This window comes from Phoca vitulina, unplaced genomic scaffold, assembly GCF_004348235.1.
Source record: "Phoca vitulina isolate PV1807 unplaced genomic scaffold, GSC_HSeal_1.0 scaffold4, whole genome shotgun sequence".
In the NCBI taxonomy this organism is placed as follows: domain Eukaryota; kingdom Metazoa; phylum Chordata; class Mammalia; order Carnivora; family Phocidae; genus Phoca; species Phoca vitulina.
Window position 1 is genome coordinate 412,740 of NW_022589707.1, and position 22,903 is coordinate 435,642.

Below are 22,903 nucleotides of genomic sequence, written 5' to 3' on the forward strand. Positions count from 1 at the left end.
ATTTTATTGTAGAAAATTTTTTTTTCTAATTTGATGGATGTAAAATATTATAATGTTTTAATTAGTATTTCTTTGGTTTTACTAAGGTTTATTCTGATTTATTGAGACTGAACACATCCTTGATGATCTTTGTCATTATATGTGGGCTCTTTACATGTGAAGGATATTAATTTGTAATATTTTGTCTATCATAAATGATGAGAATATTTTCCCAGGTTGCTATTAACCTTTTGATTTTGTCCACCTACTTAAACTTTTAATGCTTATTAGCCAAATCTATTGCTATTTTCTGTTGTGATTTCTTCCACGGGAATGCTTTCCTTGCTGTTCTTAAATCAGTTAGATATTCATTTATACTCGTTTGCTTTTATTTATTTATATATCATGCTTTTTTTTTAAGATTTTATTTATTTATTTGACAGAGAGACACAGCGATAGAGGGAATACAAGCAGGGGGAGTGGGAGAGGGAGAAGCAGGCTTCCCGCTGAGCAGGGAGCCCGATGCGGGGCTCGATCCCAGGACCCTGGGATCATGACCCGAGCCGAAGGCAGACGCTTAAGGACTGAGCCACCCAGGCGCCCCTATACGTCATGCTTTAATCCACCTGGACTTTATTTTGATACACAAAGAGAAGCTTAGTTGCTACTTTAATAATTTTTCCCAAATGGCCAACTAAATTCTCCCAGCATAATTTACATAAATGGCCTTTCCTTTCCCTGTGCATTTGGGACCGCAGTTGCGATCAGGCAGTGATGATATGGTGAGGTGAGGTATGTGGGCGAGCTCGACCGCCTGGGTTCGCAAGCTCACTGACTAATCATTGCACGTTGGATTACTTATGGAAGATCTGGGCACCTCAGTTTCCTCATCTGCAAAATGGGGGTAACAATCACAGCCCCTATGGAATTGTCCCGAACATAATGACGGCTGGATAAACATTTGTGGTTATTTTATTACACTGTGGCTTTACATTGGCGGTTCCCCAGGTCTGGGATTCAGGTGGTCTGTCTGTCCTCAGGCTGTTTTCAGTCGTGTGCTTTAGTAGAGGTCTTCTTATTTACCAGGACGAGCCCTCCACGAGCCCTCCAGTGTTGCTCCTGTTATTTTCACAGTTCTCGCAGCTTAGGTCACCGATTCCGTTGTATTTACTGGGCCTGGTCTCCCATTCACAGCGCAGGCCAGGAGTTAGCTTGGGGGAAGACAATCTTGATTTAGTAAGGGCCCACGAGGTCTCGGCGGCTAGGAGAGGAGAGCGGAGGGGAAGGCCCTGAGTGACACCAGGGAATGGGCCGGGGGAGGAGAAGGGCAAAAGGGAGAAAGGACCCCAGGGGGGCAGATGAGAGAAGATGCTAGATGGAAAAAAAAACAGGTGGCCCGTGCTCTCAGACCCCGTGCAGGGCGTGGAGAGGGGCTCCAGGAGGCCTGGGTTTTGGCGTCTAGATAAGGAGAGGTTCCCCGAACCTCTGCTGCCTCCGGCTGTGGGCGTCTGACCCCTCGATCCACCTAACTCCAGGGAAGAGAGCAAGCTGGTGTTCAGAGCAGAAAGGCCAGTTCGGAAGGAAGCTGGAGGCGGGGAGGCCGCGGAGGCTGCAGAGGCCGGCAAGACCGGTTGCAGCTGTTGTGGGTAGAAGAGTGTGCGTGAGACAAGGCTTGCATGCCTGGGGGTATAGCTCAGGGGTAGAGCATTTGACTGCAGATCAAGAGGTCCCCGGTTCAAATCCGGGTGCCCCCTGCGTGCACTGTGTGTTTTATCCCGCGTTCTGGCTGCAAAGCTGATTTGCAACCATTCCCCCATCCTCTCTTGCAACCATTCCCCCATCCTCTCTTGCCCTCTGCCCACAGCATTGCCGAGAGCAGGCTCCCAAGAACCAGGACCAGAGAGAGCAGAGAGAAACTCACATCCTGGGCTCTGGGGTCCCAGGCGAGGTCAGCCTTGCCAGCCCCAGAAATAGTATGCAAGCTAACCACATTAAGTAAAGTAAAAAAAAGGGTGGGTGAAGAGTGTCAAAAGGTACAATTTCCAGTCATAATTAAGTCCTGGGATGTAAGGTACAGCATGGTGGCATAGCTAACAATACTGTGTTGTGTATTTGGAAAGTTGTTAAGAAAGTAGATTTTTTTAAAAGATTTTACTTATTTATTTAGAGAGAGAGAGAAAGTAGGGGAAGGGGCAGAGGGATAGAGAGAATCCCGAGCGGACTCTGCACTGGAGCTGATCTCACCACAGGAGATATGAGCTGAGTGCCCGACCAACTCAGCACCCCGGCTGCCTCTAAGAGAGTGCATCTTGGGGCACCTGGGTGGCTTAGTCGTTAAGCGTCTGCCTTCGGCTCAGGTCATGATCCCAGGGTCCTGGGACTGAGTCCCGCGTGGGGCTCCCTGCTCGGCGGGGAGCCTGTTTCTCCCTCTGCCTGCCCTCCCTGCTTGTGCTCTCTCTCTCTCTCTCTGACAAATCAATCAATCAATCCATCAATCTTTAAGAGAGTACATCTTAAAAGTTCTCATCACCAGGAAAAAAATATATAACTATATGAGGCAATGGATGTTAACTAGACTTATTGTGCGCTCATTTCACAGTATATACAAATACTGAATTATTGTCGTGCACCTTAAACTAATACAATGTTAAATGTCAATTATATCTCAACAAAGGTGGGACATTTTTAAAAATATAAAGTAAAAAGCAATTGGTGAAACTGATTTCCGTATTTTTTTAATTTTTTTTTAAAGATTTTATTTATTTATTTGAGAGAGAGAATGAGATAGAGAGAACATGAGAGGGGGGAGGGTCAGAGGGAGAAGCAGACTCCCTGCTGAACAGGGAGCCCGATGCGGGACTCGATCCTGGGACTCCAGGATCATGACCTGAGCTGAAGGCAGTCGCTTAACCAACTGAGCCACCCAGGCGCCCTGATTTCTGTATTCTAGTGCAATAGATCCAAAACATTATCATTTCAACATGTAATCAATATAAACATTTCTAAATGAGATATTTTATGTTTTGTGGGGCTTCTGGACTCCTTGAAATCTGGTGAGCACTTTCCTCCTAAAGCTCCTGTCCATCTGGACCAGCCACCTGTAGATGGTGGGCCCTCCTGAGCGGGGGAAGCCTCACCGGTTTCTGGCAGTTTTGAGGGGGTAGGTGGGTGTGCAGGTCAGAGTACAGAGAGGCTCCTTTTGCTCCCCACAGTGTGGTGGGCTGCTCCCCCAATTACAGGAAAGAGACGGCGGTAGGCAGGTGGCTCTGGGAAGGTGCAGGAAACCCATGGATTTCCAGGTCCCCGGACAGCCACCTTCAATTTGCTCTGCAGCCCATAATATATTTAGTGAAAATGCTCTGATACCGGTGCTGAGGTGACTGGTAAGCTCGGAGCAAAATGTGCTAATTAAAGAGTATTCTTAGTGCTGATTTTTTTTGTATTGCAATATGTATTTTGGTCACAAGATTTTCATAGGCATTGTCTTTTGCATTCCACTCAAAGCACATTTCTTCCACACAATATTTATAAGACAAATATTTCCACCAAAATACTTACAAGACAAAGCTCTGCAAATGAGTATGACGTATGAGCAAAGTGGTGGCTAGCTCTCAGTCTGTCACTTACTCTGTAATTTGGGACAAGTTGCTTTAATCCCCTGTGTCCGTGTCATCCTCGATGAGGATGGTGATGGTGGTGGTGGTGATAATACCACCAAGATGGTTTTTAAATCATATCTATATCTATATATATGTATCTATATTCTATATATATATATCTCTCTTAGAATAGTTTCTCTAGCACATTAGAAGTGTTCGATAAACATTAAGTCTAGTTCTCCCAGGTGTCTTGGGTGTAGCTACCAAAATGCGAAGATCTCTTTGCTCAGGCAGGGAGCGTAGCTCAGAGGTTAGAGCACTTGGCTGCAGATCGCAAGGTCCCTGGTTCAAATCCAGAAGTCCCCTGTAATTACCCGACAGTTCCCTCCATCTGGCTGCTGTCTCGCTCACAGCATGGCATGCACGCAGGGACTTTGAGTCTCTGACTCTGGGGTTTCCTTTCTCCTAGGGCTAGGAAGGGGTGAGTTCTTATTAATAAAGTCCAAGAGAGCCTATGCATTAGCTACATGTAGACTGGAAGACCGTAAAAGAAACTTAATCTGGCTTTCCTCCAAGCATCAGAAGAGGGAGGTTTGTCAGATGAGGAAGAGGGAGAATTTTGACTGCGTACCTTTTTCACATGTTATTCTTTAAATCTATTTATTTATTCTTGAGATTTTATTTTTTTAGGGGGCACCTGGGTGGCTTACTTGGTTAAGTGTCTGCCTTTGGCTTAGGTCATGATCCCAGGGTCCTAGGATATGATCCCAGGGTCCCGGGATGGAGGCCCCCATGGGACTCCTTGCTCAGCGGGCAACCTGCTTCTCCCTCTCTCTCTGTCCCTCCTCCCTGCTCATGCTCTCTGTCTCTGTCTCTGTCTCTCTCTCTCAAATAAATAAAATCTTTAAATTAAAATTTTTAGGGGCGCCTGTATGGCTCAGTCAGTTAAGTGTCTGCCTCTGGCTCAGGTCATGATCCTGGAGTCCCGGGATCCAGCACCACATCAGGCCCCCTGCTCAGCGGACAGCCTGCTTCTCCCTCTGCCCCTCACCCTGCTCGTGCTCGCTCGCTCTCACTCTCTTGCTTTCAAATAAATAAATAAAATCTTTTTAAAAAAAGATTTTATTTTTTTAGTTTTAGGTTTACAGCAAAATTGAGAGGAAGGTACAGGAATTTCCCATATACCCCTGCATTCCACCCACCCCCAGCCGCCCCCGCTATGAACACCCCCCACCAGCGTGGTACGTCTGCGACCGTGATGCACATCATAATCACCCGTGGGTTTGGACAAATGTACAATGACACGCATTCATGATTACAGTATCATGCAGAGTACCTTCACCCCCCGCTAAAAATCCTCTGTGCTCTGCCTGTTGATCTCTCTTCTCACCCCCAAAACCCCTGGCGACCACTGAACTTTTGACCATCTCCATAGTTTTGCCTTTTTCGGGAAGCCATACAGTATGCAGCCTTTTCAGATTGGCTTCTTCACTTAGTAATAGGCATTTAAGATTTCTCCACATCTTTTCCTGGCTCGTGAGCTCATTTCTTTTCGGCGCTGAATAATATACCTTTGTCTGGATGCGCCACAGTTTATCCATTCACCTCCTGAGCGACAATTGCTTCCAACAGCATATTTTTTGTACCTTTTGAACACTGTATCATATGAATTCTGTGAGTTCAGTGTTTATCTTTTTAAAATAAAATACACAATTTAAAAATAAATCATATAAGGTCTCACCCACCAAGACTGGTGGGGAATCCAGCATGGGTCTGTTTGAATGTCCTCCCCCTTTCTGCTGTGTTTTGCCAGAATCCCCAGTGTGGACAATCTGCACCGAGGCCCATCCTCAGCCAGGTCGGCTCCGGCCTCTTCCAGGCAAGCAGCTCCTGTGGGGCTTCCCCCCGCTAAGGCCTGAGCCCTTGGCGCTCCCCGGTTCTGCTGGAGTTCTCTCCCAAGACTCTGTGTTCTCTACCTGTCCTTCCCATCATGCTCCGGAGCTCCGGCCAACCCTTCCCCTGTGAGGCTCACCTTCCTCCACCTTGCAGACAAATACAAGTCCATCTGTGTGATGGGGCTTGATGCCTACTAAAGGCAGCCCACCCAGCCTGGCAATCTCATTTTGCTTGTGCAAACACACACCCTCACACTCACCCACACAGAAATTCTCAAAGACTAGTAGAAGCATGGTAAGTGGACATAGGAGCCAAATTAAACAAGTGCCCAGTGGCCAAAGGTGGGATTATTTGAGGATCACAAAGAAAAATTAGTGTAACTGATTGAAACACAGAAAACATGCATTTAAAAATCCGTTAATCCATGAGGATATGTATATATATTTAAAGCTCTCACTGGTCAAATCTGGAGGTTGCTAAGGCATGGATTCATTATTTTGAAAATTCATAAATAAAAGGAAAGAATCAAGCATTTGTTCTATACCTTTGCTATTAACTATATTCCAGCAGAACCAAATAGCTGGTAAAGGATATCTTTCCTTATAAAAGAATTTGAGCTAATGAGGTAGAGGATGGGAATAAAACCATTTGCAGCTCCTAATGACATAAGAGATGTAAGCAAGTATCACCAATGCCTGCTAAAGCCATGAGATAAATGTTCGATGGGGAAATTGACGAGGTTAACAACCTCTCAACACACCACTTAGTCCCAATTCCACAAAAAGAGAAACAAGCAGACATGAGGAGCATCCTTATGCAAAGGAAGTACACAGTCCTTCCAGTGACATCTTCTTGCCAAAGGTTGAACTCTGGTCAAGCCTCTATCTCTAATGAGCTTGGCCATGTTGAAAATATGATGGTTAATTTTACATGTCAACTTGACTGATCACAGGGCACATAGATATTTAGATAAACATTATTTTGGGGTGTGCTTGTGAGGTATTTCCAGATGAGATTAGCATTTGGATCAGTAAAACCTAAGTGAAGCCAATTGCCCTCCCCAATGCCGATGGGCATCATCCAATCCATCGGGGGCCTGAATAGAAGGAAAAGGCAGAGGTGGGGCAAATCATTCTCTCCCTATTTGAGCTGGGACATCGGCTTCTCCTGCCCCAGACTAGAACTTACATCAGCAGCTCTCCGGTTCTAAGGACGGGAGGCTTGGACTAGAACCACATCACCAGCCTCCCTGGGTCTGTAGTTTGCAGGTGCGCGATCATGGGACGTCTCAGCCTCCACAATCACAGGAACCAATTCCTTATCATAAACCCCTCTCTCCCTCCACCACCATCGCCTCTGTTGCTTCTGTGTCTCTGTCTCTGTGGAGAACCCTGACCAATAACTGAATGATGGATGCCACTACTTTTGTATATATTTGAGATTTTCCATAATAAAAAAATTAAAAATCCCTTTCCCATAGTAAGTATTTTTAAGTATAACAGAAGGAAATTACACTCCCCAATTTAAAAAAAAAAAAATACTATTTTCGTTTTCTGGTTCTGATGAGGGTTTGTATCTTACATTAATCAGCCGTGCATCCGTGTGTGAGGACGACAACTCTCTGTATTCCCCTTAGCACCATGGAGAAAGGCTGACTTCTAAGGCAACTTCACTGAAAAGCAAGGAGAAACAAAGAAGCATGCTCACAGAACCAGTTACTATGCTTTCGGGCTCATTGGTGGCATCAGGAGCATCACCAGCAACACAGGGTGAGGTCACGAGTGGATGGACGGGGCAATGAGTTCTAGCTGCTTGGTGTTCCTCCAGCCAGCTGGGCTTGCACCTCAGGGATTGGCGAAATGACTCAACTTGCCCAGAGGTTTGGGGGGTGGGGGGGTAGTGCTTCCCTCCAGCTCCTAGGACACGCCCACTTTGGTTTATACGCGGGCTGGTGATACCCCTAAAACGTGAAGATAATATTGCCCCGTGAACATGAAACTAGAATCAGCACGCAACAGATGGGATTGGCCACCAGCAGAAGTGCCCCCGAGAGATGTGTTTTTGAGCAGGCGCACTCAAAGGGACTTCTTGAGACGGGAATATCGGTAAAAGGGAGCTATGACCTCACTAATTGCATCATAGCCTAATAGCCTACAGTATCGGGCGACACGCTGTTATCTCTCAAATATTTCAGAAGAGAAAGCACACAGTAAGGAACTGGCTGGTGTTTCATCTTGTCCTGCCACGCAGAGACCCGATTCACTCTGTGCGTTAGAACTTGCAACATGGTCCACAAGCTTTAGTCCCAGAGTTAGACTGTCTGGGCTCCTGAATTTCTCTAAGCCTTAGTTTCTTCATCTGCAACTTGGGTATAATAATTGTGCCCAGCTCAGGGGTGGACGTGAAGACTCAAGGTGACAATTCACAGAAAGCGTTCAACGCTGACTCGCAGGAAGGCCCCTGCGAGAGCTGTCTTGTAAGGATGGAGGGTCCTGGGGTCAGTGGAGGGGAGACGGGCAGCTGAGTCTTCCTGCAGTTCAGGTGCGGCCGGTCACAGTGGAGATGGTAACTAAGATTTCCTGCGCCTCTGGCTCCTATCCCACCCCAGCCCCCGCCCCCCAGCCAGCCAGCCAGCCAGGGAGAGCTTGCGTCCTTAATACCAGGGGGAAGGGATGAGCCTGTCAATGCAAACTGTCAATGCTCAGCTTTCACGTTCCAGCCATTTGGGCGCTGGGGGATTCAGACCATACAGACTGGCACCTGCAGCCAACTCCGTCCCAGCACGGAAGGGCCACATGGGCATGGTGGCAAGTACCAGGTAGCCAAGCAGAAGATGCAGACAGGACCAGCATGGGATCAGAGGGTCCCAGTGCTCACACTGGGGTCAAGACCAGGTGGCAGACTAGACGCCCACCCTCCCCGACAGCTGAGGTACTCCGAAAGCCCCTTCAGAACTTAGGCACAGCACAGGGGAAGTTGTGGGGAACCCCAGAGTTGAGTCATTCAATTTCTGTCATTCAGCAGGATGGGACACAAAAGAGAGATCAAGCTGTTTTGTAGAAAAATGAAGTGACGTATCCTCTAGCCCTCCGTTTGTGAACCAAGACTCGAACACACTTAGCAGGTCGGAGAGTGGAGACACGAGGCGGGGAAGGGGTGCATGCGTTCAGGACATGGGGTGACAGGACTCAGCCACCTAGTAGGGGCAGCCGAGGACACACTGAGATGCCCACTCTGGTGGGTGTGAGTATTCTGGCCTCCAGAGAAGGGACAGTACTTTGGAATGGGAATAATTCATGAACAACTTCTGTGGCCTGAGCAGAAAACCCTCAAGAACATTCGATTCCATTTGCTCTGATTGCAGCCTTACTAAGCAACCTTCTGACAGCTAATTTGGTTTCCCGGGGAACCTGGAGGGCGTTCCGGCTTACTGGATCTGTATTGAGAGGCGGACTGGGGAGGTGTTGAGAGCCGGGTCAGATCAGGGGGCCTCTTTGCATTCGGGGGTCTGGCATGTGGGTCTGGGAACCGAGCTCCATACTGGGACGACCACACTGAGGTTATGCCGGTTGGGGATTAGCAGACCCCGTTCCGAAGCGGATTGTTAGCACCCTGCTGAGGGGCAGAGTCTGTGTTGAGACCTGGGGGGACCACAGGGGAGGGACGTGAGGGGGGACATGTGACAGCCACTGGGAGGGCCACGTCGCTGAGCCACGTCCTGAGCCTGACATTTCACTTTGAGGAAGCCATCGTAGGGAAATCAGGAGAAGTGGGCAACACGTGCGCTTATGTTCATCGAAGTGTTCATAATCCTGGAAAAAATTCATCCACTTTCCAACGCTCTTGACTCTTTTTTTTTTTTTTTTTTTTTAAAGAAAGGCGGACTGCCGAGTACAGCACCTCATCTGCTTGTGTCTGGAGTCTTGGGAGCTTGACTGCCTACATCCTCTACAGACGGACCCGAGAGCTTGTTTGGAGGGTCTAGCACAGGGAGCAGCTACTACTAGACCCTCGAGCAGGGAACCATCCTCCTCTACCAGGGAAGGCCAATCTCACTTCAGAATCCTCTCAATACAAGAGCAGAAAATTCTATCCAATAGTACAGGACAAAATAACCAAGAAAGATTCAACGGAAATGCAATAATGGCTCAATATTAGAAATGCATCACCGCCGAGCAGGGGCTCTTTGAGAGCAAGCACCCCATGCCCAACCCCGGCCCTCCCGCCTGCCGACACCTGGGCTGGTCCTTGCCCACTCCCCTCCCCCCACAGTTTGGGGCTGCAGCTTTCTCTGCCTGCCGGAGGCCGGGTGCCTCCCCTGGGGTAAGCCCTGAGAAAGCCTCTGATCAGTCCCAGGTCTTAGTCCCTGGGAAAGGAAAGCAAAACAGAGCGGGAGAGGCAGAAAAAGAAAGCAAGCATCTTAGATGTGGAGGGAATGGGTAGGATCCCTCCGGTACCCGGTAATCACTACCAGCATCATCATCACTGGCATCACCTGGGAAGAGGGGGTGTTCACGCGGACACAGGTGCGCAGGCGGGAGGTGGAGAGCAGCTTCTGACGGGTGTGGAGCTGCGTGCCCAGAGAAGGCGCTCAGGCAGCTCCCCAGGAGGCCCACCGTGGGAGCACAGCTTGGCAAAGACTGGAATTATGGAAGTATCTTATTAAAAGGACAAAGGGAGGTGGGGGTACAGCTCAGGGGTAGAGCATTTGATTGCAAACCAACAGGTCACCAGTTCAAATCCCGATGCCTCTATGTGGAGGACCTTTCACTCCAGTGGAAGGACAGCTCCTTGCTACCCCTAGGCCCAGCCTCCCGGGATCTAGCTTTCCAACAAGTAGTGAAGACTGAGTGTGTCATGTTTATCTCAGCCATACTCATTTCCTGAAGGGATAGAGGAAACCTGCCCTAGGCTTTCTCAGTGTTTCCCTTGTGCCTAATTATTACCATCCTGATTTTATTTGTTTATACCAAGCTTGCTTCAAAAAAAATTGAATCTGAGGCAGCTCGCAATAAAAGATACATAAAAGTCCAACCGATCAAACAAGTATAAACAGGGCTGACTATATGAGGTTGTCAAAATTATGGCGACAGAAAGCAGAAGGGGGGATGTCAGGGGCTGGGGGCAGGGGGATGGGCAGTTATTGATGAACAGGGACAGGGTTTCAGTTTGGGAAGATGAAAAAGGTCAGGAGACAGATGGTGGGGATGGTTGCACAGCCATATGAGTATACTTAATGCCGCTGAATTGTACACTTAAACATGGTTAAGGCAATACATTTTATGTTATGTATTGTTTACCACAATTTTTTAAATTGAAAGGGGAAAAAAGGCAAGGACTGAGCATTCAGAGAGGAGGTAAATAATTATTCCTGAGAGCCCAGGTTAGGAGAAGCTACTATTGCTGAATATAAAACTCATCTCTGAGCTTCCTGGTAATCAAACAGGAGTGGAAACATACCTATTTATCAAAGGAGTGCAATATCTCATTAGCTCTGAGAAACAGCAGGCATTCATATGATAGGTCTTTATAGATGGAACACTGGAGAGATGGTTATTGACAGGGCAGCCAGGTACGGATGCACAGGTTGTGCATTATACAACTCCACCAGTTACATAGTACCCTGCAGTTATGCAGTATACTGACCCTAGATACTAGCCACATTTTCCCCCTTTACAAAAAAAAAAAAAAGTAGAAACTGTGCAACACACACATATGTATACATGTGTGAGTGTGCGTGTGAGCGTGTGTGTGTGTGCATGTGTGTGTGTGGAGGGGGCAGAGCTCACCAGTTAACTACCCAATATACATTCTTCCCTCTTCCTTAGTAACAGAACCCTGATTTTATAGAGCAGTTATGTCCACCCTAAAGACCACATTTCCTGGCCTCTCTTTGGCTAGGGGAGGCAAAGAGGGATAAGATGCAGTCATTGGACAAGACTTCCGGGAAAACTTCAGAGAAGGACAAACACGACATGTCCTTTTTTTGGCCTTTACTCCTGCTTCTTACTTGGAGCACAGATGTGATGGCTGGAGTACCAGCTGCCACCTTGGACCATGGGTCAACCTTGAGGATAGGACCCACATTTCAAAAAAGGCTGACCAGAGAGATAAAAGGAACCTGTGTCCCTAAAGACACCCTGGAGTGGCCATGCCAGTCCAGGTCTGCTCATCCGCACACACCCTTTGCAAAAGAAAGGCGTGTGTATCTAGCTTGTTTACACCACAAAGGAGATGTGTTTACACCACAAATCAACATGAGTCAGAAGGCTCCTGTCCTTTCCCCATCAACTACGAAGTATCAAGGACCTAGCTCAGTAGGTCTGAGTTACTCATTAGAAGGAGGCTCTTCTAAGAAGGCTACTTCCTTGACCAAGAAACTCCCACTGTTACAGTCAACTGAGCACTCCTGAGGTCTTCCTAGCTCCCCCTATGACAATGTATAGCAGTGCAAGGAAAGATCCTTCTACAGGTGCACGTTTTGTGGGGCACCCAGCTCCACCTGGTCCAAGCCCACCTCTCTGTGGAATGAAGAGAGCTCAGGGCCCATGTGCATTTGGCTGCTTCCTTGCCTGTAAGCACCCCCAGGAACTTCCTGTCTTTCCCACTAGAAATGCACAGCACAGTAGTGAGCGAGTCTGCCCCCCCCCCTGCCCCCCGCACAACAGCACTCTCATTTCTGGTCATTTCTGCATTCTTTAAGTGAATGCAGTTTCTAACTGGTGGAGTATGACTCGCCTGCTGGTTGGAAAAGGTAGTTCTACAGAGGGCTTGCATGACTATCTCAACAGATAGTAAAGTCATCCCTCTATTCCGGAGGAGTTCATGGTCAGCATGTCCTCGAGCCTGGTGCCCTTCAGTAAATACGTCGCGAAAGCAAGCACGAGCCTGGTGCCATTCAAAGTGTCGTCCATGAGCTCTCTGTCAATGCTTAGAAATTCTACAACAGTCTGACGTTAGCCAGCTCTGGTGTTGGTGGCAGGGGGCGGGGGGGGGGGGTGGTCTCAAAGTCCGCAAGTCTGATGCACTGTTATTGAGCCATGACAGAATTTTGGAAAATAAAAATAAAGCTGATCCTTCGCTGCAGAAAGTTGGAAAAGCTTTGCTCGACTTCATCCCCCTTGGAGATGCATTTGTCAGCAGCGTGGAACATAAGGCACTTCGGGATTTAGCGCGCTGTGGCAGTCAGAGCCCTCGGGTCCAGCAACGGAAGCCAGATGGAGCCTCAAACGTTTATTACAAATATATATCTCACCAGGAAAGAGGACGGGGAAAGGAGACTCCAGGCAAGCTTTCTAGGAACGATGCCCCAAGCCGAGCTGCAGACCTGGCGTGCTGAAGAAACACCCACACCCACCGCCAGCCCCAGCGCTGGGGGCCAGTCTGTTTCCACCAGAACCAGCACACGCACCGCATCTGTCCCAAACACTCAAGGCACCATCCCGACGCCATCCTGACACCGCCCCCAAATCACAAACTAGAAAGGATCAATTCGCTTATATCAAAAGGTAAATTCGTGCAGGACTAACATGGAGAAGCTGACAATGAACATTCTAGTCATCGTTCAGTGGGCAGCACCTTACCCCGGGGCTTCACTTTCTGCCGGAATACCAAGCCGGGTACAGACATCGTGGTCTCAGATGGAAACTTCAGGGATCTTCCAAGCTGGTGCCGAGAAGGGATGGTGCCTTTTTGGAAAAGGAGGATAGTTATGGCATGTGAGGCCGCGTTTATAGTTGCCCAGACCTAGCAGTTCTGTACTGAGTCCGAATGAGCAGCCTGTGTGTGGAAGTGTAAGCTTATTAATTACACTTTCTTTAACAGGAGGGGGTATAGCTCAGTGGTAGAGCATTTGACTGCAGATCAAGAGGTCCCTGGTTCAAATCCAGGTGCCCCCTTCAAGAAGCTGCTTTTTCCTCCCTCACCTGAAATGACAAAATTGAGTTGAATAGCCACTGTCCTCTAGTACCCCAGACAGGACGAGGCTGGCTTGAGCCTACGATCCAGCACACTTATGGTCATTCCATAGACTCAGCACCGCCTTGAAGACCAAGGACAAGGCCGAATCCATCCCAAATGTCCTTTTTGAGGGTCTGTTTCCCCAGAGCCGCAATGGTCCCAATTTCAGCATCATCCAGGGTCCAGTCCAGAGGCAAAAGCTGCCTCCGTTATTTTAGCAGAGAATTTAATATAAATAATCGTTAACGAGTGTATCAGTTTCCTAAAGCTGCTGTAACAAAGTACCACAAGCTGGTGCTTCAAACAACAGAAAGGTGTTGGCGCACCGCTCTGGGGCCCCGAGTCGGAAATCAAGGGGTTGGGGCAGGGCGCACCCTCTCTGAAGAGGAGGGTCCTCCCTGGCTGTCGTCTCCCTGTGTGTGTCTCTCCTCTTCCTACCAGGACCCGGTCATACTGTGCCCCGATCCTCTCCACCGTGACCTCACCCCAGCTAGCTGTCTCCCCATGGCCCCATCCAAGTAAGGTCGCATCCTGCGGTACCAAGGGAAAGATTTCAGCAGATCTTTTTGGAGATCTGACCCATAACAACCAGAACGTGGAGAACTGATGGACGAAAAGGAGGGACTGAGTTTCACGGAGGTGGTAGCTGTCAGAAGCGGCTCGGGCTCCGGGGCCGGGGGAACAAAGAGAGGAGGAGGAACTTGGGAAATCTCACGGGCGTGGGGGGATTCTCTGCAGATCCTGGCCTCGGTTCCCTAAGGAGGCACTGGTGTCCCCGAAGAGTCGTGGCAAGGTGGGTCCTGCGAGCACCAAACTGCAGGCGGCAATCACGGCTGCTCCTGGGACGGGCTGTGGCTGCTAGGTGACCCCGACAGGAACCACCGCAGGCAGAGCAGGCTCCCACCTTCCCGTCTCCCTCCCAGAGCCCTACGGGGGACCAACCGGGAAGCCACCCGGCAAAGGGTAAGCGTGGTTTACAGAGTCCCAGAGCCAGCATCGCAGGACAGAGCCCAGAAAGGGGGACTTGGAGCCTAGGGACAGTCATTTCTTCAGGTGGCTCATCTCACCCAGCAGTTTAAGGGTTGACTACGTGGAGAGCTGAGGCGATGAGAGAGGGCTCTGGCTGCATCCGAGGGTGTAGCATTGTGTGGAGGGCTCCGACCCACCGCCAGTCCGTGTGTCTTCTACCCTTCAAGTGGTGCGCATTCTGGGCATTCTGAGTCTGTTTTCGGGTGCTCAGCACAAAAACCACAATACAGATGTTACGACAGATCCTTCCAGCTGTCAGGGAATGCTTCCCAAGTTACTGCTCTCGCACAGGACCTGAAGATGGAGAGGTTGCCCAGCTGGGGGAGAAAGCAACCTGCTGCCGCTTCTCCTAAAGCAGGGAAATGAGTTAGCAGTAAAGCAGGTCCTGCAACTCAGCCTCCGTGCTGAAGGGGCCATCCGGGGCGGGAGTTCTGGGTGTGGCTGCGCAGGGAAAGGGTATTAATTGGATCTCCCTGGTATAGCAGGGGGTATAGCTCAGGGGTAGAGCATTTGACTACAGATCAAGAGGTCCCCAGTTCAAATCTGGGTGCCCCCTGGCATTTTAGCCACTAGCGGCGGCGGTGGTGGTGGTGGTGGTGGTGGTGGTGGTGGTGGTGGTGGTGGCAGTAAGGAAGTTCCAATTTCCTCTCCTCTTGCTGAATCTGGGTTCTGAATTTTCTTGCAAAGGGTGAAGAAGCAGAGATCACGCCCAAGCCGGCAGCTCTGCTCAGGTGGTGTGTTTGTCCCCTCCTCTGATCTCCCCACACTCCCCTCACCTGGTCCCTGCACTCACCAGTGTGTACTTGGTCTCCTGGCCGAGGGTGAGGACTCTGTCCTTTGAAGGTAGCCAGAAGGAAATCTGAGATCACCTATAAAAGGACAATATTTCAACTGCTGTATGACTTACCAACAGTTGCAAAGGAAGCCAGAAAGCAGTACAATAACACATTCCATATGTTGAGAGGAAATCACAGTCAGCTTTGAATTCTATTCCCAGCCAAACTATTCTTCAAGAACAGACAAAAGCTGAGAGAGTTTACTGCCAACAGACTCTCACTAAAGCAAATTTTAAATATATACTTTAGAGAAAAGAGAAGTGATCCCAAAATGGGAGATCTGAGACAAAAAAAGGAATGTTGAAAAAAGAAAATATAAGATATGTAAATAAATCTAAAAAAATCACTGACCATATAACACAATGCTAATGTATAATTTATAAAGTTTTTTTAAAAAGATAAAACTGGGGTGCCTGGGTGGCTCAGTCGTTAAGCGTCTGCCTTCGGCTCAGGTTATGATCCCAGGGTCCTGGGATCGAGCCCCGCATCAGGCTCCCTGCTCAGTGGGAAGCCTGCTTCTCCCTCTCCCACTGCCCCTGCTTGTGTTCCCTCTCTCGCTGTGTCTCTCTCTGTCAAATAAATAAAATCTTAAAAAAAAAAAAAAAGATAAAACTAAAATACTGGTTAACAATAACATACAAGGAACAGAGTGATAAGAGTTAAAGTATCTTTATGTAATTTGTGAGGAGGATAAAACTATTGATTAACATTAGAACTTTAAGATTTGAAAGCAGAAATTTCTAGTGTATCATTTCAAAAGTTGTGATTTTCCCAGGCAAAAGGGGATAAAAGAATGCAGGGTATATGCTGGTAGTCTTGCTAAACACTCATTAATTCTAATAATTTCTTTGTTGATTCTTTTCAATTTCTTATGTATATGCTCATACCGTCTAAGTAATTTGCAAGTTTATTTCCCTTGTTCCAGGCCTTAAGATTTTTTTTTCTTACCTTATTGTACCGATTAGGACCTCAAGTGTAATGTTGAATAAGGGTGTTAATAGTAAATATCTTGACTCATTCTGATTTCAAATGAAAAGCTCTCAACATTTTACCATTAAGTACATATCGTGAACTATACTTTTTCTAAGTGATCTTTATCAAATTAAGGAATTTTTCTTCAATTTCTAGTGTGCAAAAAAATTTATCATGGATGTGAAATTTTATCAAACCCCCTTTTTGCATCTATTGAGATAATCATATGATTTTTCCTCTTTTAGTCTATTTACATGGTGAATTACACTTACTGCTTTTTGTAAAATTAAACATACTTTGGATTCCAGATATAAATCCAACTTAGTCATGAAGCCCTATCCTATATATATATATATATATATATATATATATATATACATATCTCAGATATATACATATATATTTGTCAATTCTGTTAGATAATAATTTAATTTTTTGTACCTATGTTTATGAGTGAGATTGGCCTATGCATTCTTTATACTGTCCTTGTTGGGTTTTGGTATCAAGATTGTGCTAATCTCGTAAAAGGAGTTATAGAATGTATATATCTTTTCTATTCTTAGATTTTTATGTAAAAATAGTTACTGTTTATTTAAGGATGAGACAAAACTCACCAGTAAAACCATCTTACCTGAAATTTTTGTGAAAAAGTTTCAAATAATAGTTTGAATAAAGTAACTACTTAAAACTTAGAGGACTATTCAGCTTTTCTATTTTTTGTGTGTGTCAGCTTTATTAAGTTGTAGTATTTTTTAAGTTCTTGCTCAATTTCAGCATAGCATGGTAGCAAAGTCTTTGGACGCTTAACACATAATATGTGGGTTCAAATTCTGGGCTCTGAGTGGACTTAGTGAAATCGATTAACTACCTTAGCCTCAGTTTTGCCATATATAAAAAGGGCATGATTATAGAAATGAGCACAGTGATAATGCCTCATTTGTGGAGATGTTATGAAAATTAAATTAACATTAATAAAATAAAAATTAACATTTTTAAAGTACATAAAATCATGCCTGCCACACAGTTTAAGTTCTTTGTTCATGTTTGTTAGATTTTTTAATTTTTTGTATATTGTTTTTCATAATGTTAAATAATCATTATTTTAAAGTCTAAAGAATCTGCAGTTTTGCTTTTTAATTTCTGATATAGGTTTATTTGTTTCTGTTTATTTTTCTTATCAGTTTCACGAAAGGTTAGTCAATCTTTTCTTTTCAAAAACCAACTTTTGGCTTTGTTAATCCTGTCTACTGTGTGCTTGTTTTCTATTTCATTAATTTCTGCTCTTTTCTTTCTTCTCTCATAGTGTTCTTTTATCCAGTTTTTCTAACTTCTTGAGATGGATTTTTAGTTTATTTCTATTCTTCTTTTCCAGCATATTGCTCAAAGCTACAAGTATTTCTCTAAATGCTGATTTAATGTCCATCAATGGATGAATAGATGAAGAAAATGTCACACATACACACACACACAGTGGAATATTATTCAGCCATTAGAAAGAAGGAAGTCCTGCCATCGGTAACAACATGGATGAAACTGGTGGGCATTGTATTAAGCAAAATAAGCCAGGAACCACCCCCCCAAACAAGGTAAATACCGTATGGTATCACTTATATGTGAAAAAAAATTTTTTTAAGTCAAACCCAGAAACAGAGAGTGGATTGGTCATTGCCAGGGGCTGAGGGGTGGGAGAAATGGGGGGATGTTGGTCAAAGGGTAGAAACTCAGTTATAAGGTGAATAAGTTCCAGAGATCTAATGTACATCATGGACACTATAGTTAATAATACTGTATTGTAAACTTGAAAGTTGCTATGAGAGTAGATCTTAAGCATACACACACACACACACACACACACACACACACACACACAAGTAACTACGTGGGGTGATGGTATGTTAACTTTTTTTTTCAGTCCCCTCTACCACAAATTATGCAGTCGAGTTTCCCACATTTGGGGAAATTACAGGGGTCAGCACATCCGGATTGCAATGAATAAGCCTCACCCTGGAAAACCACCTTCATGATCATGGTATCTCCCCTGCCAAGTAAGTATGGGTGTGTTAATTGACTTGATTTTGGTAATCATTTCACAATGTATATGTAAATCATATCATACATTGTACACTTTAAATATATTACAATTCTATTTGTCAATTGTATCTCAATAAACCTAGAGGGGAAAGAAACTAAAAATTTTTATTTATTCATAATGTTTTTGTCCCTTCTGTTAATTAATGAGAAAGGTTTATAAAAATTTTCCACTCTAATTCTAGGTATGTTTATTTCTCTTTGTTATTCTGTCAAGTTTTTGCCTTGCATATTTTGAAGCTATATTACTAGAAGCATAAAAATCAGGAATTTTTACATCTTCCTGTTAAATTCAGCCTTTGGTTATTAATAATTTATCTTTTTATCTCTAGTAATATTTCATGTTTTAAAGACTATTTTGTCTGATAGTAAGCTACACCTGCTTTCTTTTTGTTAATGTGTTGCCAGTCATTTATTTTTTCATCCTTTTACTTTTCAATCTTTCTGTATCCCAAATTTTAGATGATGTCTTTTGTAAATAGAATATAGTTGGTTGGTTTTAACCCCAGTATGATAATCTCTGTCTTTTAAACTGGGTCATTTAATTTATTTACTTTTAGTGTAATTGCTGATGTATTTGTATTCAAGTCTACCTCATTTTATGCTTTCAATTTATAGTGCTTATTTATGTTTTTCTCTCTTTCTCCTTTTTTTTTTTTTTTTGACTGAGATTTTTATAATGCTATTATTTTTCCCTACTGGTTTGAAAAATATAAATGCTATTTCTTCTATTTTAGTGATTATGCTACAAACTCCATATGCATAGTTATTTCTCAAAGTCTGTGGTTAACCAGTGGATTTATCTTCTGCACAGGTAATACAAACATCTTAGAATACTTTAAAAAATTTTTTTTGTTTACAATTTTTTAAAGATTTTATTTATTTATTTGACACGGGGCGGGGAAAAGCAAGCACAAGCAGGGGGAGCGGCAGGCAGAGGAAGAAGCAGGCTCCCCACTGAGCAAGGAGCCCAATGTGGGGTTCAATCCCAAGACCCTGGGATCACGACCCGAGCCAAAAGCAGCCGCTTAACCAACTGAGCCACCCAGGTGCCCCAGCATCTTAGAATACTTTTTTTAAAATTATTTATTTGACAGAGAGAGACACAGCGAGAGAGGGAACACAAGCAGGGGGGTGGGGGAGGGAGAAGCAGGCTTCCCGCTGAGCAGGGAGCCCGATGCGGGGCTCAATCCCAGGACCCTGGGACCATGACCTGAGCCGAAGGCAGATGCTTAGAGACTGAGCCACCCAGACTCCCCTTAGAATACTTTCAACTGCACTTACTTTCCTCCCAACTTATATGCAGTTTTTGTCTTTTACATTATTCCATAAGTTGTGTTAACCTCATTATTGTTATTTTTTATACAATGTTCACTTAAATTTATTCAGATATTTACTATTTCTTGGCCTCTGTCTTCCTTACTACATCTGTCCTTCCATCCAAATCATTTCCCTGCTGCTTAGAATATACCTTTTAGAATTTCCTTGAGTGCATGCATGCTATGGATGAGTTATTTCAGTTTTTATTTGTCTGAAATTGTCTTTATTTTACCTTCACTCCTGAAGGATATTTTACCTGAGTACAGAATTTTATGTTAACAGTATTTCAGTAGATGCAATTCCACTGCCTTCTGGTTTTCATTGTTACTCTAGAAAACTCAGTTGTCAATCTCATTGGACCTCATTGAAAATAATGTGTCTTCTTTTTATGATGCTTTTGAGTTTCTTGTCTGTGATTTTCTGCAGTTTTACTACAGTAACTCTGGGTATGGATTTAATTTTGTTTCTTATGTTTGAGATTCACTGGGGTTCTTGAATGTCAGCATTAATGTCTTTCCTAAGTTGCAAAATAGTCTTAGCCTTTGTCTCCTCAAATATTGCCTCTACTTCATTCTCTCATTTTCTCTTCCAGGAGTCCATTTAAATGTACACTAGACCTTCCTACTGTATCCTCTAGATTTGTTACTCTCTATTCTGTGTTTGCTGTGCTTTTGTCTGCATGCTTTATAATGGATGTTTTTTCATCCCAATGTTCTAATTCACCGATTTTCTCTTTGGCTGAAATCATTCACTGACTATAACATGGACATACCTATTGAATTTTTAATTTAGTTATTGATTTTTAGATACAAAATTTCTTTGTTCTCTTTTCACATCTTCTTAGTTACTTCTTATGCTTTCCAGCTTCCTACTGAAATTTTCAAGCTTGTCTTTTATCTTCTTAAAAACAGCAAGCATTGTTTTTTTTTTACAGTGTGTTTCTGGCAGTTCTAATACAAAAAGTCCCTGTGTTTAGTTCTGTGGTCTGTTGTTTCTATTGATTTTCATTGGTGGTTTTTGCCTCATTGTGTACATAGTTATTCTTGACTACATATTGAACACTGTATTAAAAAATATATTTGTAGAACTAATCTGAAGCCAGGTGGAGATGATAGTATCCTTCATTTGCTTTTTCCGGGTATCTGAGTGGCTCTAGCAGTCAGGATATCTTAATATAATTTCAAGGCTTGAGTTTTCTGGGCCATCCAGATGTCACAAAGACCAGCCCCAAATTCTTTCAGGGACTGTTTTTGTTCAGTTCACCCTTCCTCCTCAGGGTCCTAGCCCAAAGCCAGAGTTGGTTTTACCCATGTCCCTATTCTAGGCGGGCCCAGAATTCTGACTTCTATCCCCCTGGTCCTGAGAGACTTCCAGAAATTCACTTAGCCTCTCCGCTGCCTCTCTTAGACTGAAAACCATGGTCAGGGCCAAAGCAGCCTCTCATGTGGAGCTTTATCTTTCTGTTTCCCATTTGTTCTGAATCTCCACTTTGTATTTCCTATCTAACTAGTTGGCCCTCTGAGGCTTTTGATGAGATGTTTGTAATATTTTCCCAGCTTTTTTATTTGTCCTCATAGGAAAGATTGGTTCAAATTATCTTCTTCATTAAGGAACATGGAAATTCCTCTGCAGGATTCTTTATACCATTATATGTTTTAAATCTTTTGACTAAATTTCTAAAAATTATTATATAAATTAGGGTCTACTTCTAGGCATTCTCACCAAGGAAATACTGATGCAGGTTAAAAAAGAAAGAGTGGTAAGAGACAAAAGAGGGAGAAGGGAGAATCAAGTGGTCTAAGTGTGTGGTGGAGGCAGCCTCTCTGAGAGATTCCCAGGGGGAGGACAGACGCTCTGCTTTTGATATGCTAACTCTCACAGTCACTTCTGGGAAGTAGGAAGATGCATATCCACACTTCACAAGTGGTAGCAGTAAGAACGAAGAGATAGTCTTCTCTCTGGAGATTATAACAAGGTTGAGAAAATGAGACATTAAGAGAAAGGGAGTGAAGTCTCCCCACAGGCCATGAAGGGCAAGAGTCTCCAGGTAGGTAGGAAGGGACTGAGCCAACTTCATCAGCCTCTTCGGTGAAATGTGACCCCAGTAGCTATTGTCTGGATGATGCTTAGGGTAAGATTCTGGGAGCTGGTCCTGGTGCAGATCCTGAATTTTTATCCCAAGACAAAGAGCATTCGTTTAATGGTTCTATGTGGGGAGAAGAGGCAGAAATGCCAGCACCCGCTTCAGTAATTTAAAAAGTAAGAAAGGGGGCACCTGGATTGGAACCAAGGGCCCCTTGATCTGCAGTCAAATGCTCTACCCCTGAGCTATACCCCCTCCTGTTTATTGCTTCTCATTATCACCTTTTCACCCACGCATTGCACTCAGGACCTCTGTGTCTATAATTTGCTGGGTTTTTTCTGCATGTCCCAGGAGGTGGCAAGTCTCCTCCACTGTAGTCTACTTTCCTGTCTTCCCCTCTCAAACTTAACTAGTCCCCCTCTCTCCTGCTCTCTTCCCCAAGCAGTAGCAATGGCATCAACCTTCACACCTGGAAAGATCATTCAAGTCTGTACTAGTCTTTCTGCCGAGGCTGGCACATAGTCATCAGAACAACAGTGGTTGCTTCTGGGCCTTAAGTGAACCTCACGCTCAGCCCAGGGAGAGCCTCCTCCATACTCCAAGCCCCAGGAGGGTGCTCATTGTTTCACTCATTCATTTATTCACTCAACAAACCCTCTTGGAGCATGATAGGCGCCAGGCTCTGTCATCCATGTTGAGGACACAGACTAATAAAACATTATCCCTGTTCCTCCAAGAGTCTTAGTCCAAACAGGAGACAAACCCACGAACCAAAGTATTTCCACGGAGTGGCAGAAGTCCAAGCAGAGAGCTGTGAGAACAGGGAGTAAGAAGCTATGCTGCTAGGAAGTCAGGAGGGGCTTCCTGGAGGAAATGGACAAGCAGGACCCTGATAAAATGAAGAAGCTAGGGAGGCCAAGGAAGAATAAGGCCAGGGGAGGAATAAGAACCAAAATGTTTTTAAAAAGTGGGTCAAGTGTGTCTGGAGATCAGTGAGGCTTGAGACTGAGATCACAAGGAAGGTGTGTTCATCAAGCCAGGAAACATTTTGGAAGTCTGGATTCCTGCTAAGGCAATGAGGGTCCTCCCAGACATTGGTGCTGGGGAAAGCCTGTGACACAGCATGACAGGCTTGACCTCAA

General features: G+C 45.1%; 4 non-coding genes and 1 pseudogene across 4 annotated transcripts; 3 read left to right on the plus strand and 2 right to left on the minus strand.

Annotated features, from left to right (window-relative positions):
* Positions 1-1,661: 1,661 nt before the first annotated feature.
* Positions 1,662-1,733, plus strand: TRNAC-GCA. The gene has a single exon. It is a non-coding gene; the product is annotated as a tRNA-Cys (tRNA).
* An 11,567-nt stretch (positions 1,734-13,300) lies between these two features.
* TRNAC-GCA lies at positions 13,301-13,372 on the plus strand. The gene has a single exon. It is a non-coding gene; the product is annotated as a tRNA-Cys (tRNA).
* Positions 13,373-14,946: 1,574 nt separating this feature from the next.
* Positions 14,947-15,018, plus strand: TRNAC-ACA. Its single transcript has one exon. It is a non-coding gene; the product is annotated as a tRNA-Cys (tRNA).
* A 3,131-nt stretch (positions 15,019-18,149) lies between these two features.
* LOC116631187 lies at positions 18,150-18,323 on the minus strand (annotated as a pseudogene).
* A 3,621-nt stretch (positions 18,324-21,944) lies between these two features.
* On the minus strand, positions 21,945-22,016 carry TRNAC-GCA. The gene has a single exon. It is a non-coding gene; the product is annotated as a tRNA-Cys (tRNA).
* Between the last annotated feature and the right edge of the window lie 887 nt (positions 22,017-22,903).